At 41.8% G+C, this 17,092-nt stretch overlaps 1 protein-coding gene across 3 annotated transcripts in view; it reads left to right on the forward strand.

The window, feature by feature from the left end:
* Positions 1-17,092, forward strand: part of dipk2ab (divergent protein kinase domain 2Ab) — a 261,414-nt gene that overhangs the window by 202,034 nt on the left and 42,288 nt on the right. The window lies entirely within an intron of this gene.

Genomic DNA, 17,092 nt, shown 5'->3' on the forward strand with positions numbered 1-17,092 from the left:
TTTCAAGTTATAAGCATGCAATCCAAACTGAAGCAACAATGTGTCACTGAAGGTTATTTCAATACTTCTGATTTTGACTAAACTGCTAAGAACGAAAGTGAAAATTCTCATCCAATGCTTTGCAACAAGTTTTTTGAGACCACAGCGCACGCACAAACCGTTCAGCCTTACTGGTCTATGTTAATTTTCTGCTCTGCAAGAGTTTCCTGTCAGCCCTCTATCTCTACAAAGCTCTATTCTTTTATGTTTTTTTCTGGTCCTTTTACTTACCTAACTTTGTTTTAAATACTTCTACAGTAGTCACCTCAACCACTCCTTATGGTATCGTATTCCACATTCCTACCATTCTTTAGATGAAAACATTTCTCTGAATTCCTGATTGAATTTATTCATAATTTTACTTTATATTCTCTAGATTTTGAATTCCCTACTAATGAAACCAACCAAACCATTACACTTTAAAAGCCCCTATCAGATCACCTCTCAGCCTGGTTTTTGAGAGCTACATTCTTAATTATTTTCTGATTGTTTTAACCTCTCAGTTCTGGTCTCATCTTTATAAATATTCTTGCAGCTTTAATGTACTTTTTATAATTATGAACAGTACTCCATATGACCTAACCAAAGTTCTATACAAGTTTCACGTGATTTTCTTCCTTGTTAAAATTTCTCTGTATGTAAATTGTTACCAGTATTTGTTTGCTTCTTTAAATGGCTTTATTAATATTATAGAGATAGGGAACAGGAAATACCTGTTTGATTAGATTAGATTAGGTTACTTAGTGTGGAAACAGGCCCTTCGGCCCAACAAGTCCACACCGACCCGCCGAAGCGCAACCCACCCATACCCCTACATTTACCCCTTACCTAACACTACGGGCAATTTAGTATGGCCAATTCACCTGACCTGCACATCTTTGGACTGTGGGAGGAAACCGGAGCACCGGTTTGCTTAATTTCTACAGTGTTAAATGCTTTAGTAATATCTATCAGCAGGGCAGAACTGTACAAGTGGTTGAGGGAAATTGTCTCTCCATCAAAGCTCCTTGATCTTATCTGCTCCTCATGACAACATGCAGATAATACTGTACAATGTGATTGTACCTTTTCTGGCAGTTTCACCTTGAATATTGGAGTGAAACAGTACTGTGTCCTAGCCACCACTTTCGTTTGGTACCTTCTCTACGCTTCTAACCTTAGCCTTCCCTGCAGTTGAGGATTAAAATTTATGTGCTTGCTTGGTCTGACAGCAAGCCGTATAATCTAGTGAAGACAAAGAGAGAACTTCTCAGTGCTGATGTTGGGCTACTGACTTCCATGGAAATTTAGCTATAAAGACTCCTGCGTTTCCCCAACTGCAGCTTGTTCTCCCCTGTATAGCTATCAAGAAAAGAGTAGTTATAGGAGAGAGTATCACACCTCAGCCATGATTAGTAACTAAAACTCCATTAGAATTAGAATGAAGTCTATTGTCTCATGTACTCAGGTACAGGGATTCAGGAATACAGTGAAAAGTGCACAAAGTTGCTATTCCCAGTGCCATCTTAGGTACAAGGTACCTAGGTACAAAGTAGAAAAATAAAGAAGCAAGTTCAACCTTACATATCTCCTTAGCATAAATTAGGAAAAATAAGCAATTCTAATCCTTCTTTAGCCATGGACCTGCAAGCCCCCCATGCTAGTTTTCTGCAGGGGGCATGTGCATTTCCACACTGGGCTTGATCTCCCCAGCGCTGGACGCGCACACTTCCGCAAGGCAGTCTCGCCACCAATTGCTCGAGTCCAGCCTGGCTCATCTGCCACCTTGCCACAGATTGCCAGAATCCCAATCTAGTATGACACCAGGCCCCCAAGCTGCTTCCATGTGTCGCACCTCGAAGAAGCCAAGGTAACATCACACCAGCTGTGTTCCACCACAGACGGTGGGCCTACCCCACGCCGGGCCTTCAGCTGTTTTCGTTGCTTCTGCTTCTATAACTGAGTTCCCCCCAGAAGGTAAGGTGATAAAAGCAAACTTAATGAGAGACTGATGAGTAAAGTTAGATCTCATGGAATACAGGGAGAACTAGCCATTTGGATACAGAACTGATTCAAAGGTAGAAGACAGAGGGTGGTGGTGGAGGGTTGTTTTTCAGACTGGAGGCCTGTGACCAGTGGAGTATCGCAAGGATCGGTGCTGGGTCCTCTACTTTTTGTCATTTACATAAATGATTTGGATGCGAACATAAGAGGTATAGTTGGTAAGTTTGCAGATGACACCAAAATTGGAGGCGTAGTGGACAGCAAAGAAGGTTATCTCCGATTACAACGGGGATCTTGATCAGATGGGCCAATGGGCTGAGAAGTAGCACATGGAGTTTAATTTAGATAAATGCGAGGTGCTGCATTTTGGGAAAGCAAATCTTAGTAGGACTGAAACATTTAATGGTAAGGTCCTAGGGAGTGTTGCTGAACAAAGAGACCTTGGAATGCAGGTTCATAGTTCCTTGAAAGTAGAGTCGCAGGTAGATAGGATGGTGAAGAAGGCGTTTGGTATGCTTTCCTTTTTTTGGTCAGAGTATTGAGTACAGGAGTTGGGAGGTCATGTTGCAGCTGTACAGGACATTGGTTCGGCCACTGTTGGAACATTGCGTGCAATTCCGGTCTCCTTCCTATTGGAAAGATGTTATGAAACTTGAAAGAGTTCAGAAAAGATTTACAAGGATGTTGCCAGGGATGGAGGATTTGAGCTACAGGGAGAGGCTGAACAGGCTGGGGCTGTTTTTCCTGGAGCATCGGAGGCTGAGGGGTGACCTTATAGAGGGGCATGAATCTGATAAATAGACAAAGTCTTTTCCCTGGGGTGGTGGTCAGAACTAGAGGGCATAGGTTTAGGGTGAGAGGGGAAAGATATAAAAGAGACCTAAGGGGCAACTTTTTCATACAGAGGGTGGTACGTGTATGGAATGAGCTGCCAGAGGATGTGGTGGAGGCTGGTACAATTGCAACATTTAAGAGACATTTGGATGGCTATATGAATAGGAAGGGTTTGGAGGGATATGGACCAGGTGCTGGCAGGTGGGACGAGATTGGGTTGGGATATCTTGTCGGCATGGACGAGTTGGATCGAATGGTCTGTTTCCATGCTGTACAGCTTTGAGTTTAAAAAGGAAGACAGAAAAGGAAAGCAATCAGAGTGGATGAGCCCTACTTGGCTGCCATTTTGAAGTATCCCATCTGGAACCACAATAAAAATTAGAAATGGTGAACAAGATCAGTTTTTGGGTCCACAGTGACAGATAATTTGTCTCTTGATGCAGAACTTCATGCAGGGATAGGGAACACACCTGGAGACACAAAGCGAATGTGGAACAACATGCTGATCCTTTGGACAATGATGCTGATTACTGATGTGTGTCCTCAGACCAGTTTGTTTATCTTGGGAGTATGGATGACTTGCAGCAATCATGAAAGGAAACTGAACCACCTTTGTCTTCACTGCAGCACATTCTTGACATATTATGTAAGGAGCTTAAAAATGTGTTGCTGGAAAAGCGCAGCAGGTCAGGCAGCATCAAAGGAGAAGGAGAATCGACGTTTCGGGCAGAAGCCCTTCTTCAGGAATTCCTGAAGAAGGGCTTCTGCCCGAAACGTCAATTCTCCTTCTCCTTTGATGCTGCCTGACCTGCTGCGCTTTTCCAGCAACACATTTTTAAGCTCTGATCCTCAGCATCTGCAGTCCTCACTTTCTCCACATTATGTAAGGACGCAATCGTGAATTCAGCAGCCTGGTCAAAGGCCAAGTTCCCAAGTATGTTGGTCCCTACCAAGTGGAGCCAGCTTGAGCTTGGTTGCAGGATGGATGGTGGTCACACACACAGGGATTTTCTATATTGTGATGTAGTTGGAGCCAGGCAGCCAGTGGGACACCCGAAGCTCTGCTGCTTTCTCACCTCTGGGAATACTAGCTAATACCAAAGAATCACACTTAATACAGTGCAGACGGAGGCCATTCGGCTCATCATGCCTGAACTGGCTCTCTTACCTACTGTAATCTCTACTAAAATTTGAGGATATAACTAGCAAAATTGAGGGAAAACAGGTCACCTGAGAGACTAAGCATACTCCAGGTTTTCGTTGATGGAGGATCCACAGTGCTTTGGGTCACACAATCCTTTGAATGATTAAGTTCCTCCTTATCCTGAGACCATGTGCCCCATATGTTCTGGACTTCATCAGCCAGCAGAGAAAAGACCTCTGTGTCAAGCCCATTCTAAATCTTTTGTAGGATCACTTCCTATCCTTGAACATAGGCTCAGTTAACTCAATGTCCCGTTAAAGGACATTGGGCATATCCCAGGAACCAATGTGGTGGCCTACTTTTACTGCACCTCATTTCAAGTTGCTACCCACTCTGAATTCTTTATTTTTTCTAATGGAGTGCACTATCTTATGCTTGTTGGAATTTCTTTCCCAATTAGAAGCCTGTGATAGGGTTAGGGTCAGGTAACTGTATGTTTATTAATATCATCTTGTATTTTGTTATAACCATCCTTTGTATAATTAACTGCTCCCTCTATTTTTATCACCAGCAAATCTGGCCAACTGTCTTCTGTCCACTCAGAAACTGGTGTTTTGTTATTTTGTATTCTTTCAGGGGCTAGCATTTATTGTCCATCCAAATTGGCTTCGAGAAGGTGGTGTTGTGCTGCTGCCTTGAATCACCTACAATTCAATCGATATGGGCACACCAACAGCACTGTTAGGGAGTTCCAGGATTTGACGTCATTTCTTCAGTTTTTTTTAATGTTTGGATCAAGGCTGTAACGAGATCAGGAACTAAAAATCAGTATTCGTACACCAGTTTTTGTTGATTGAGTGTATCCTGGTAGCACTGTCGATTCCTCTTCCATCATAATGCTAATGTTTATGGGGAGATGGATAGACTGTTAATTGGACCGATTAGATTTCACTTACCTTCCGTGGTCTGGAAGTGTGTGGACATTTTTCCACATTGCTGATAGATGCCAGTGTTGTAGCTCTATTAGAGCAGCTTGGCTATGGGCATGGCCAGTTCTGGAGCACAAGCCAATGCAATTATCCTTTTGGTTTACTCATTATATTTGAAGTACTTTGAATGCTTGAGAGTAATGATAAGCCAACAGCTGTTGAAATATATTGTGGGTTGGATGCAATTTCAAATACCATTTTTGGTCTTCCAAATATGTGTCAACCACAGTTACATCATTTGTACAGTATTTCCATGTACAACCTACATCCTTAAGGCTAAAATGATTGTGATGGTCTAATTTAATGCCAATTAGTGCTGAATTACTTGGCAATTAGTTTGGCGCTACAGGCTTATCCACCGAGAGCTTTTGAGTGACCAATCTTAAGAACCTTTCCATTAATGAGATTTTCATCTCAACACTCGAGGCTGGATTTGAAAGCAGGTACCAATGGTGAAAGAATGGTATTATCAGTCATTTCACAAATTATTTTGATGTGAATGCCTTGAAAGTTGAAATGTTTTAATTTATTTCTTCGCAGTTTTGCTTCTAATTTTCCAGTTTAAAATGAAGGCAAGAAACCAGCTTGAGCTGACCATGAAATTTTGTAGACATGCTCTTGCCTTTTCGTTATCTAGTCTGAAGCATTTCTTGCTGATAGTCTGGCCAGGGTTGAACCTTTCCTTATAGAAGTAGGATGGGTGAGTACTAAAAATATAAGGATGACAAAATCAAACCTTCCAATCAGGGCATTTTTGAAAGTTCTATTTGAAATTCCTTGCTGATGGAGGACAGCATGGTGACTCACTGGTTAACTCTGCTGCCTCATAGCGGCAGGGACGCAGGTTTGATTCCAGCCTTGCTGAAGATTGTGTTGATGGAAAAGCGCAGCAGGTCAGGCAGCATCCAAGGAGCAGGAGAATCGACGTTTCGGGCATGAGCTCTTCTTCAGGAAATCTAGCACCTGCAAACTGACCTGCTATGCTTTTCCAGCAACACATTTTCAGCTCTGATCTCCAGCATCTGCAACCTGACCTGCTGCGCTTTTCCAGCAACACATTTTCAGCTCTGATCTCCAGCAACTGCAGTCCTCACTTCCTCCTGATTCCAGCCTGTGACATACAGGGTGACTGTATGTCTGTGTGAGTTTCCTCCCACAGTTCAAAGAGGTGCAGGCGACCATGCTCAATTGCTCCATAGTGTCCAGGTGGATGCTCTTCAGGGTTGGCATGAACCCGTTGGCTGAAAGGCCTGCTTTCATACTGTAGGGATTCAATAGTTCTATGGTTGTGTAGTTAAGTAGAGCTTCTTAGGATATGCCTTTGTATCTTTTAGGTCTAATTCTAAATTTTAATGCTCCTCCACCCACATACCCCCACACTTGTCATAAAATAAAATCTTCCTCCTGCAATGAAATAAACACAATGTCCATAAATACTACATACTTCCCTTCATTAATTCAAACATAGAGCTGTCATAGTCATTGGAGCTTTTCAGAATTTGAAGCAAAATGACTTTCAAGGTTAAATGCATTGAGGTTTATGACTGTAGATTTTCCATCCAAATGAAGTTGGTTTGTGACTTTGCAGAAGTACCAGAAAACACACATGTGGGGGGAAAAAAGCCACTCGGTGCAAAAAGTCAGCTGCTGGAATAACTGTGGTCTCCGACTGTTGGGGTCAGAATGACCAACCTTAAAACTCTGCCTCTGATTTTAAAAAGAGCTTATTCTGTAAGTTTATACCTCTCCTGCCAACAACAAAAGGAGGCCAAAGCTTCGATATGGGATCCTGTTCGTCACTGGAGCATGTAGCCTGCTAATTACCCTTCCAATCAGTCACCAGAATTCAAAGTGGACCCATGCTACAGTATCAGGGCCATGCCTATTCCTACCCAACTTTCACAAAATCTATAACCCTTCCATCAGATTTGCTCTGAAGCCTTAATTTATAGCACCTTGGGTACTGAAGTGTTTCCTTCAGCTTAATGCAAAGCTTTTTAAAAATTTATTCATGAGATGTGGGCATCATTGACTAGGCCGGAATTTATTGTCGGGCCTTGCCATAGGCAGTTCACTCAACTGTGTTACTCTGGGTCTGGAGTCATATGTAGGCCAGACCAGAAGTTCAGTAGATTTCCTTCCCTAAAGGACATGAGTGAACCAGATGAGTTTCTGTAACAATCAATATTGGTTACATGGTCGCTCTAGGCACCGTTTTTATTCTAGATTTTTATTGAATTCAAATCCGTAATTAAGTTCAAATTACAACCATATCACATGATGAGAATTTGTGTTCCCAGAACATGAACCTGGGAGTCTGGATTACTAGTCAAATTATATTACCACCATGCGACCAGATTCCCTGCAGCAAATAGTCTTCATCCACGTTTGATCAGCCAGCACAGATTCCATTGTTTCTTCCTTGAATGCCATGATCAGAATTCTATGTACATCTTGCCCTATTCCCCGTCTTTTCTCGAGGGGCTGTTCCCTCAGGGATTTTTGTTGTTCAGTTGACAGTTCTCTTGTCCTTAACTGCTACTGAGGGCTATTTGTTTCATAACTGTTACAAAAACGCCACATAATGATTCACATCGCTCTGCTCGATGGTGCATGAACCTAAGTATGCATTCTATAGGAAGCAGTAAGTTGTTTTATTTCTATCTAGTGGCATTTACTTTTCTAGATTAATAAGATCAATCGCAAATTGGATGTTGTTTGCTCAGCATCGCCGTCCCGTCTACAGGTATGATTCTGCCCTTTTCATTCCCCATCAATTTTAATTCCACTCCCTCCTAATCCCACAGTTACCTCCTTTGGTTGCTATACTGATTTAGGAGGATTATTACCGATTTCTCCTTTGAACTTTGAAGTTGCCTCGTCTGATTGTTTATATCTTGCATGTGTGAGATGCATAGTGTGTGTGAGATTAATGAGACAGAAGAAAATGAATTAAATTGTTGAGGCCAACCTTTTGTCAAACGCCATTTTGGCTTAGGCCCGAATCGTCAATTCTCCTGCTCCTCAGATGCTGCCTAACCTGCTGTGCTTTTCCAGCACCCACACTCGACTCCACCTCTAATGTTGGTCTAACATTTCCCAAAATCCATGTTGGGGAGGTTGCTATCTATTTGTGGCACTTACCCTTGTTATTTCAGATTTTAGGCATTTACGTTTAATAATTTTCACACTGATAATTTAGTTATATCCACACATTCCATAGTTTTCACGTTCTTCCAAATTTCAGAAACTACCAAAGCAAAATACAGGGCAAGATGACTGAAACTAAACAAAATATTTCACTGCAACTTCTCATTGAGGCATAAACCCCAAAGAAGTTCTGCTGTTGACCAATTCCGATAAGAAATCATTGCTGTCTCATTCCCCCTCCCCACACACAGACTCTCTTTAGAAAAGAAATATACTTTATACTTTCTTAGAATTTAGGGGCTGACACTTCCTGAAGGCTCTTTGTAGAAAACCTACAAACGTGAGCCCGACCCTCCCTGTAGCTGGTCACTTTAACACAAGCGTCCTGCTCGCATGCCCACTTGTCTATTCTCCCCATGCTGCGGTGAATCACAGAGCCAACTGTAGGAACAATTAACTCATCTTCAGACGAGGTACCTTGGAATCTTCTGGACTTAATATTTAGTTCAACACCTTCAAATTGTTCACCCACTCCTGTTCCTTGTTTCATTCTCCATCAACATATTCTGTCTCTTCAGCCCCCCCAGTGGGACTGCCTTCTTTCTGGCAGTTAGATACACCATCGGCCTGCTATTCTCACATTCCGAACTTAATGTGAACTATCGACATCCTTTCTCTCCCAGCACTCTGATGAAGAGTCAACTAGACTCAAAACATTAGCTTGCTTTCTCTCCATGGATGCTGCCTGACCCGCTGTGATCACCAACCACTCTTTGTTTTCAGCATTTACTGAAGATTGCTGAGCATCACCAACACCTTGTGAAGTTTCAGTTGCTTTTCTCGATAACCTGAAGCTGTATTCAGAGAGTCACCCTTTCTGCAGAAATGAGGACGATCAGTAATGCCTGAATAAATATTTTGCATTGCTCAGAAAGGTTTTATGTTGGTAGCAAGTTGTTTTAGAATTCTGTTATAAATATGATGATAACACTGTTGTTTTAATTCCTATTTATATAATCAGTGTTACATTGAAAAGGCATTATTCATGTGGAAAGCACCAAAATCGTTCCGTATGTGCATCAAAGAAAATGTAACATCCTCAAAACAGAGCATAGTGAATCTTAAACAACAATAATGGGATAATTCTATTACATTTTGTACTGTACACATTGCTGGCCTAAGTAACAGTTGCAACTGCACCTGAAGGCATACTTCATTTCAGTCTTTTCTTTCTTTCTTTCTCTTCTTTCTGTCATCTCATTCTAAGTGCTGGAAATTTCGGTCACTCCAGTTTGCAAGATTTAATGGCAATATAATGTAAATCCATAAATTATAATGCTAAAATATTCTATTGACCCAGTGCATGAAGAGGATTTGCTTCAATATTAAATAAGGCTCTCTCTTGCTTTTTTGTGCCCTCAATATATAGAAATACAAAGTATTTCTTTCCTCATTGGATAACTGGAATGCTAACTTGTCAGTTTAGCGCCTTTTATGTTGGAAAATGTCCCATTGCACTTGATTATAGCATAAAGGAAGTTTGGATGCTGAGGGATAGATTGGGAGCAGTGACCAAATGCTTGATCGAAGAGGCATGGTTTGAAGAGGATTTTTAGGGAGTGCCTTAGAGGGAGGTGGAAAGTTTGGAATGGAGGCAGGAGGAGGCTTTGTGCCTGCAGTGCCATTCAAACATATATCATGGCTGACTATCTTCCTCTCTACCAATATGCCCACCATCCCTATGTCCACTGGTGTCATTTGTATGAATGTTTTTATATGGCGAGTTCACTTTAGGTTTTGGTCAATGGTAACCTGAGGATATTGATCATAGAGAATTCAGTGATGGTAAGATCATTGACTGTCAAGAGGTGATAGTGAGGACTGCAGATGCTGGAGATCAGAGCTGAAAATGTGTTGCTGGAAAAGCGCAGCAGGTCAGGCAGCATCCAAGGAGCAGGAGAATCGACGTTTCGGGCATAAGCCCTTCTTCAGGAATGAGGAAAGTGTGCCCAGCAGGCTAAGATAAAAGGTAGGGAGGAGGGACTTGGGGGAGGGGTGTTGGAAATGCGATAGGTGGAAGGAGGTCAAGGTGAGGGTGATAGGCCAGAGAGGTCAGGAAGAAGATTGCAGGTTAGGAAGGCGATGCTGAGTTCGAGGGATTTGACTGAGACAAGGTGGGGGGAAGGGAAATGAGGAAACTGGAGAAATCTGAGTTCATCCCTTGTGGTTGGAGGGTTCCTAGGCGGAAGATGAGGCACTCTTCCTCCAACCGTCGTGTTGCTATGGTCTGGCGATTGAGGAGTCCAAGGACCTGCATGTCCTTGGTGGAGTGGGAGGGGGAGTTGAAGTGTTGAGCAACGGGGTGGTTGGTCCAGGTGTCCCAGAGGTGTTCTCTGAAACGTTCCGCAAGTAGGCAGCCTGTCTCCCCAATATAGAGGAGGCCACATCAGGTGCGGCGGATGCAATAGTTGATGTATGTGGAGGTGCAGGTGAATTTGTGGCGGATATGGAAGTATCCCTTGGGGCCTTGGAGGGAAGTAAGGGGGTAGGTGTGGGCGCAAGTTTTGCATTTCTTGCGGTTGCAGGGGAAGGTGCCAGGAGTAGAGGTTGGGTTGGTGGGGGGTGTGGACCTGACGAGGGAGTCACAGAGGGAGTGGTCTTTTCGGAACGCTGATAGGGGAGGGGAGGGAAATACATCCCTGGTGGTGGGGTCCGTTTGGTGGTGGCGGAAATGACGGCGGATGATACGCTGTACATGGAGGTTGGTGGGGTGGTAGGTGAGATCCAGTGGGGTTCTGTCCTGGTGGCGGTTGGAGGGGCGGGGCTCAAGGGTGGAGGAGCGGGAAGTGGAAGAGATGCGGTGGAGGGCATCGTCGACCACGTCTGGGGGGAAATTGCGGTCCTTGAAGAAGGAGGCCATCTGGGTTGTACGGATTTGGAACTGGTCCTCCTGGGTGCAGATGCGGCGGAGACGAAGGAATTGGGAGAATGGGATGGCGTTTTTACAGGGGGCAGGGTGGGAGGAGGTGTAGTCTAGGTAGCTGTGGGAGTCGGTCGGTTTATAGTAAATGTCCGTGTTGATTCGATCGACCGAGAAAGAGGTGATGGTTAGATTCTCTCTTCGGAAATGGTCATTGACTGGCATTTGTGTGGTGCAACTGAGATGGTTGACTCCCAACTACTATAACCTCCTTCCTACATGCCTGATACCACACTAACCAGTTTTCTCTTGATTCCCATTGTCTAGAATTTTGCTAGGGCTACTCCATGTCACAGTTGGTCAAATGCAGCTTTCATGTCAAGGGCAATCACTCTCACCTCTCTCTGCAGGTCTATCGCATTTAGCATAGTACCACACAACACGATAGAGAGGATTCTCAATGTGAGGATGGGACCTTGTCTCAATAGGGACTATGCCGTCACTCATTGACTGATGCAGCTGCAGTGCAGATTGGTGAGGATGAGGTAAAGTACGTTGTTCTGTTTTGGTTCCCTTCTGCCGCAGGCCCAGTCTAGCAGCCACATCCTTTAAGACCTGACCAGCTCAATCAGTCAGGCTGCAGCTGAGCTTCTCCTGGTGAGGGACACTGAAGTCCCCCACCCAGAGTGCATTCTGTGCCCTGGCCAGCTTCATGCTTCCTCCCTGTGGTATTCGACATGGAGGAGTACTGATTTTGTCAATGAAGGGGAGGTGGTACGTGGTAATCAGCATGAGGTTTCCTTTCCACAGTCTGGAGAAAGTTGCCCAAGGAGTCCTCAGCATTGTTTCTGGACCTTATGAGTGATATTATTTATTTTATTATACTCCAAAATAGCCTAGCTCTTTTAATATTACTTATAGTTGTTTGGGTTTTTCCAGAAGTGGAAATGTCATAACATTTAAGGCTGTGGACCTAGTGTGGGAAAGTGGGACCAGAGTAGGTTGTAATGTATTTTTGGTGATACAGACCTGATGGACTGAAGGGTCTGTTCTGTACTCTGATTCTGGGAAATAATTTTCTCTGCAACTGTTCTATTGAATTCAATAGAACAGTTGCAGAAAAAAAATGTAATTCTTAGCACACAAATTAGATTATCTCATTGATCATCTTTAATTGTCAATGTTATTTAATATTAGAAAAGAATTTAGCAAGTAACCCTGTTATGAGAAAATCAGGTTTTCATGGAATTTGGTTAAATTTAAGATGTATGATAATGAGTGGTATTTTTAAAATGTTAAATAATTCAGTTTTGATAAATTCCTGTGATTTCTGGTTTAAGTCTCATGCTAGAAAAAAATCCAAGATAAATGCAAGACAAATGGTCCTTTGCAGTACATTATTCCCCAAAGTGTGGAGTGCTGGTTAATATATTGTTAAGAGGGCTTCTTGAATACTGGATATTCATGCATATTGTGAAGACATTTTTTTATATCAGTTGTTGCTCAGTTGGTGACATTATCACCCGAGTCTCAGTTCTGCTTTGAGTCTCATTTCTGGATTTGAAACCAAACACTAAGACCAACACTCCAGCGCAGTACTTCACAGATACTGTGAAGGATGAGGCATTAAGCCAAGAGCTCATTTTATGGCATTATTGCGAAGTAAAGCAGGGGCATTATATCTCCTGTGCTGAGGCCAATATTTGTCCCTCAATCAACATCAGAATTCGCTGGTCATGATTGCATTGCTGTTTGTGCTACATTACAATGCTATCTCCACTTAAAAATACTTAATTGGTTGTAAAGCACTTTGAAATGGTGGGTGGTCATGAAAGGAATTCTGGAAATGCAGGGCTTTTTTTCTCTTCTTGCCTGCCCAATCCCACTCCCAGTTTCTATGAAGTACCTTGGGTGCTTTTCTAAATTGAAGAGATTTCACAGATATAAGGTCCTTGGATGAGTGCAGTTTCAACCAGACTCAAAATTTGACACTGTTCTGGACAAAGCAGCCTGCTTGATTGGCACCACATTCACCAACATTCATTCCCTCCATTAATAACAGCAGTGTGTGCCATCTACAAGACGGACTGTAGAAACATAGTAAGGCTCCTTAGCCTGTACCCACCAAGCCCACGACCTATAACATTTAGAAGGACAAGAACAGCAAATACTTAGCAACACTATCACCTGCAAGTTGCCCTCCGAGCCACTCAACATCCTGACTTGGAAGATTATCGTCATTCTTTCAGTGTCTCTGATTCAAAATCCTGGAACTCCGTCCCGAGAAACATTTTGGTCAACCTACAGCACATAGTTGCAGCAGTTCAAGAACACCGCTCATCACCACCTTAAGGGACAACCAGGGATGTTGGTTCAGCCAGCAATCTCATCCCATGAATTAATGAAAAAATCTAATTAGAAATTTGAATAGATAAGTTGAGATAGTAGAAATATTTTCAAGGACAGGGCATTCTCAATTGAAAAGCACCATTTTCGGGATGTTGGAAATGAAAACAGAAGGGGCAGGAAAACGTCAGATTAAGAGCACTCGCCATTAACTTGTCCATAGGAATTATTGTATCCTGTGAGACTAGGAATAATCAACCTTGTAACAAATAAAAATCCTTTATAATCTGTCCCTGTTTGTCTTTGACGAGGGAAGTCAAATGGCCTACGGTTGCTCACAATTCATAAATTGTATTGTTCCCAATGCCTTGGGCTGTATTCCCATTAACATTTCCATCACATGATGTATCCCCAATTTCTGATCCATGTTTTCTATTCTGTCAGCTAGTGGTTTTGCAAGACACTCATTTGAATAGAAAAGTTCATCATTGGAAAAAAAATTATTCAGTTCCACAGATAATATAAAATCATATGGATTAGCAACTGATAATTGGAACATAGTCTGGACTTCTTCGGATGGTGTAAGCTATGTGTATGTCTGCTTGATTTATGTGACTATCATATTTAAATTTGTCTTTTTACTGACTATTTACCACCATTTTACAGCCCTACATTACAATTTAATTGAATTCTATATTCTAGGAATATCAATTGGTCTAACCATTATCAAGATATTGATTTTCCAGTTCATTCCTATGTGCTTTTGTTGCAATCTATATTGTATTGAGCTGTTTTCGCTGACAGATCTCAGATTTGGCTCCTGGGATCGTAAATGCATATTGATTCAATTCATATACAGCATTGATCAAAAGCAAACCCTTTCAATAATGTTTCCATTTTCTCGTCAAATGGAAGCACAGTGGAAAGGGTGACTTCGAACTGGCCTGAATGAACTGACATATTAGCATTATTAGAAATAGTTTCCTAATAGGTATTTGCTGGTGTCAGAACTGAAACAAGTTTTCATATATGTATTCATTATACTGCAGTAATAAATCAAAGCAGCAAATGTTGATTTTGGTCCCAACTGTAATGATGAGAAACAGTGAAACAGTAACAAAGTACATTAGAACACGGGAAAAGACAACCAGCATTATTCGTGAAGCTATTGATATTATTAGCCAGAATCCTGGATTAGTTCCTTTCTAATTCAAATTACCTTCAAATTGTTTGACATATGCTTGCTGTAACATGAAGTTTTTATTGTTCGAGACTTATTTAATAATTGTGAAGTCTCATTTTAGCATTTATAGTGTCTGTTACCACTTGTTTTCTGAAAGCACTGATGTGGGGTTAAGGAATAGGAATACTTTAGTTTGTATTTTATTGCACCTAACTGCAGGTCTGTGAAATCCACCAATGTTTTCAAGATGATGCATTAATGTCTTTCATTGGTGACCATTGCAACCAAATTGTACGTTGCAAATGTCCGAATCAACAATGAAATTGATTAATCCATGTTGAGTGGTGTCAGTTGAGTGATTTTGGATGATGAGAGGGGATGGTTATTCACTAGATTCGAAAAATTCCTTTACAACCCTTTTGAATGATTTGAAGTATATTTAGTGTTCACCTGTGCAGTTGAACAGATGTTATTTCTGTTCAATACTTCATTTGGAGAATGGCACTATTAACAATGTTCACTATTGTGGGTCTTTGCTTACAAACTGGGAGGAACATAAAAACAGGAATATGCTTAAGTTTCTCGAGCTATGGTGTAAACTTGCTCACATTGCTGTTATTCATGTAGAAACTTAACCCTGTAAGCTGTTTGGTTACTGTTATTGCCCAGAGGGCAATTTAGGGATAGGCAGTAAATGCTGGCCCAGCACCCCAGCTGTGAGCAGCTGACTTTGGTATCTTTTTTTAGTCTGGGTTATATCCACTGAACCATTGGGAGAAGCTGGTGGCATTGTTGCGGTATTGAACCATTCAGGAGCAGATTTATTTAAAACTATTCTTTGGCTTTGTCAAATAGTGTACCATATGTCAAAAGCATGTCACAAGCTGAGCAAATTGACATACTTTCGAAGTGTTTGAACCAATAGTAGAAATACATACTATTAATTGTCTGTCAAGAATGACTTTACAAGTTTTGAAATGCAGTTTGACTTTAATATGTCTGGTTGATGTTACACTTAATGTGCAGTAACAATGTTGACTGCTATCCTATATTAATATTTATATGTATCATCTTACAATACAATAAACTGCAGCAACATTGGCCTCATGCCAAAGATAAAATGTTACTACAGCTGTCTGACCGAGATTAGAGCTGCTTATTCAATATGGAGCATTTGGTATTTGATGCAACACGTCTGAGCATGCATTACTCACTCATTCATGCTACCAAATTGAAGATGATGATTGAGTTCAGTTTCGGATGTGTTGACTTTGAAGGTAATTAATCAATCCAGCTTAATCATGAAAAGGTCTGTTACATGTTGGACATGCACGTATTGCTGGTATGGAAAAGGTACCTACATCTCTGAACTAGCAAAACTTCTGACCATCTGAGTCTGTTCCTAAGAGGTGATATTTTTGTTGATGAGACTATGCCATATAGAGCAGTCCTGTTCAGCCATGTTTTGGGCAATGTTCAAACTTTTCACTTTATTCTTGAAGCACTTTTCTAGTGGCCTTGTGAATGTTTCCCTTCAATTAGTATGGTGTGGCAAATACTATCGAACAAAGGAAGTAGGGACAGGAGTAGACCATCTGGCCCCTAGAGCATGCCCCACCATTCAATTAGATCATGGGTGATCTTCATGTGGACTCAGCTCCACTTACCCACGATTGCACCATGTCCCTTAATTCCTTTATTTTTCAAAAAGGTATCCTACCTTAGGTTTAAAAGCGATTACTGAAGTAGTGTCAACTACTTCCCTGGGCAAGGATTTCCATAGATTAATAACTGTCTGGGTGAAGAAGTTCCTTCTCAGTTCAGTTCTAAACCTGCTTCCTTTAATCTTGAGGCCATGCCCTCTTGTCCTAGTCTCACTTATCAGTGGAAACTTCCTATCTTAGTGAGTTTTGAGAAGATTTGTGGCTCAGGTTGAGGTTCCTTACATACAGATAAGGAAGGACACCACTTCGACTGGGACAACACATTCATCCTAGGACAAGCCAAACTGAGACATGCACGAGAATTCCTAGAAGCATGGCATTCCAACTGGAACTCGATCAACAAACACATCGAGTTAGACCCCATCTACCACCCCCTGAGAAAAAGAACAGGAAATGACATCACCACAGGAAATGACATCACCAAACCAAAGAAACTCCTAACACACAAATAGAAAGCAGGAATTATCAGCAGTGCTTCGCACGGAGGCCCACTGAAGATGTTACCTAGTAGAATGACAAAACGTCTGGTAATGAACCTTCCAACTCAGTGAGCAAACCTACATCCAAAACATCTTATCTATTTCTATTTTATTGGTTCCCTTCATAATTTTATATATTTATATAAGATCCCCTTTTATTCTTCTGAATTCCAATGAATATAATCCCAATCTACTCAGCCTCTCCTCGTAAGCTGACCCCCTCAACTCCAGAATCAACCTAGTGAACTTCCTCTGCACCCTGTCCAGTGCCAGTACATCCTTTTTAAAATAAGGAGAGACA

Source organism: Chiloscyllium plagiosum, unplaced genomic scaffold, assembly GCF_037043375.1.
Source record: "Chiloscyllium plagiosum isolate Xiang-an unplaced genomic scaffold, Cpla_swu_hap1 HiC_scaffold_13, whole genome shotgun sequence".
Classification (NCBI taxonomy): domain Eukaryota; kingdom Metazoa; phylum Chordata; class Chondrichthyes; order Orectolobiformes; family Hemiscylliidae; genus Chiloscyllium; species Chiloscyllium plagiosum.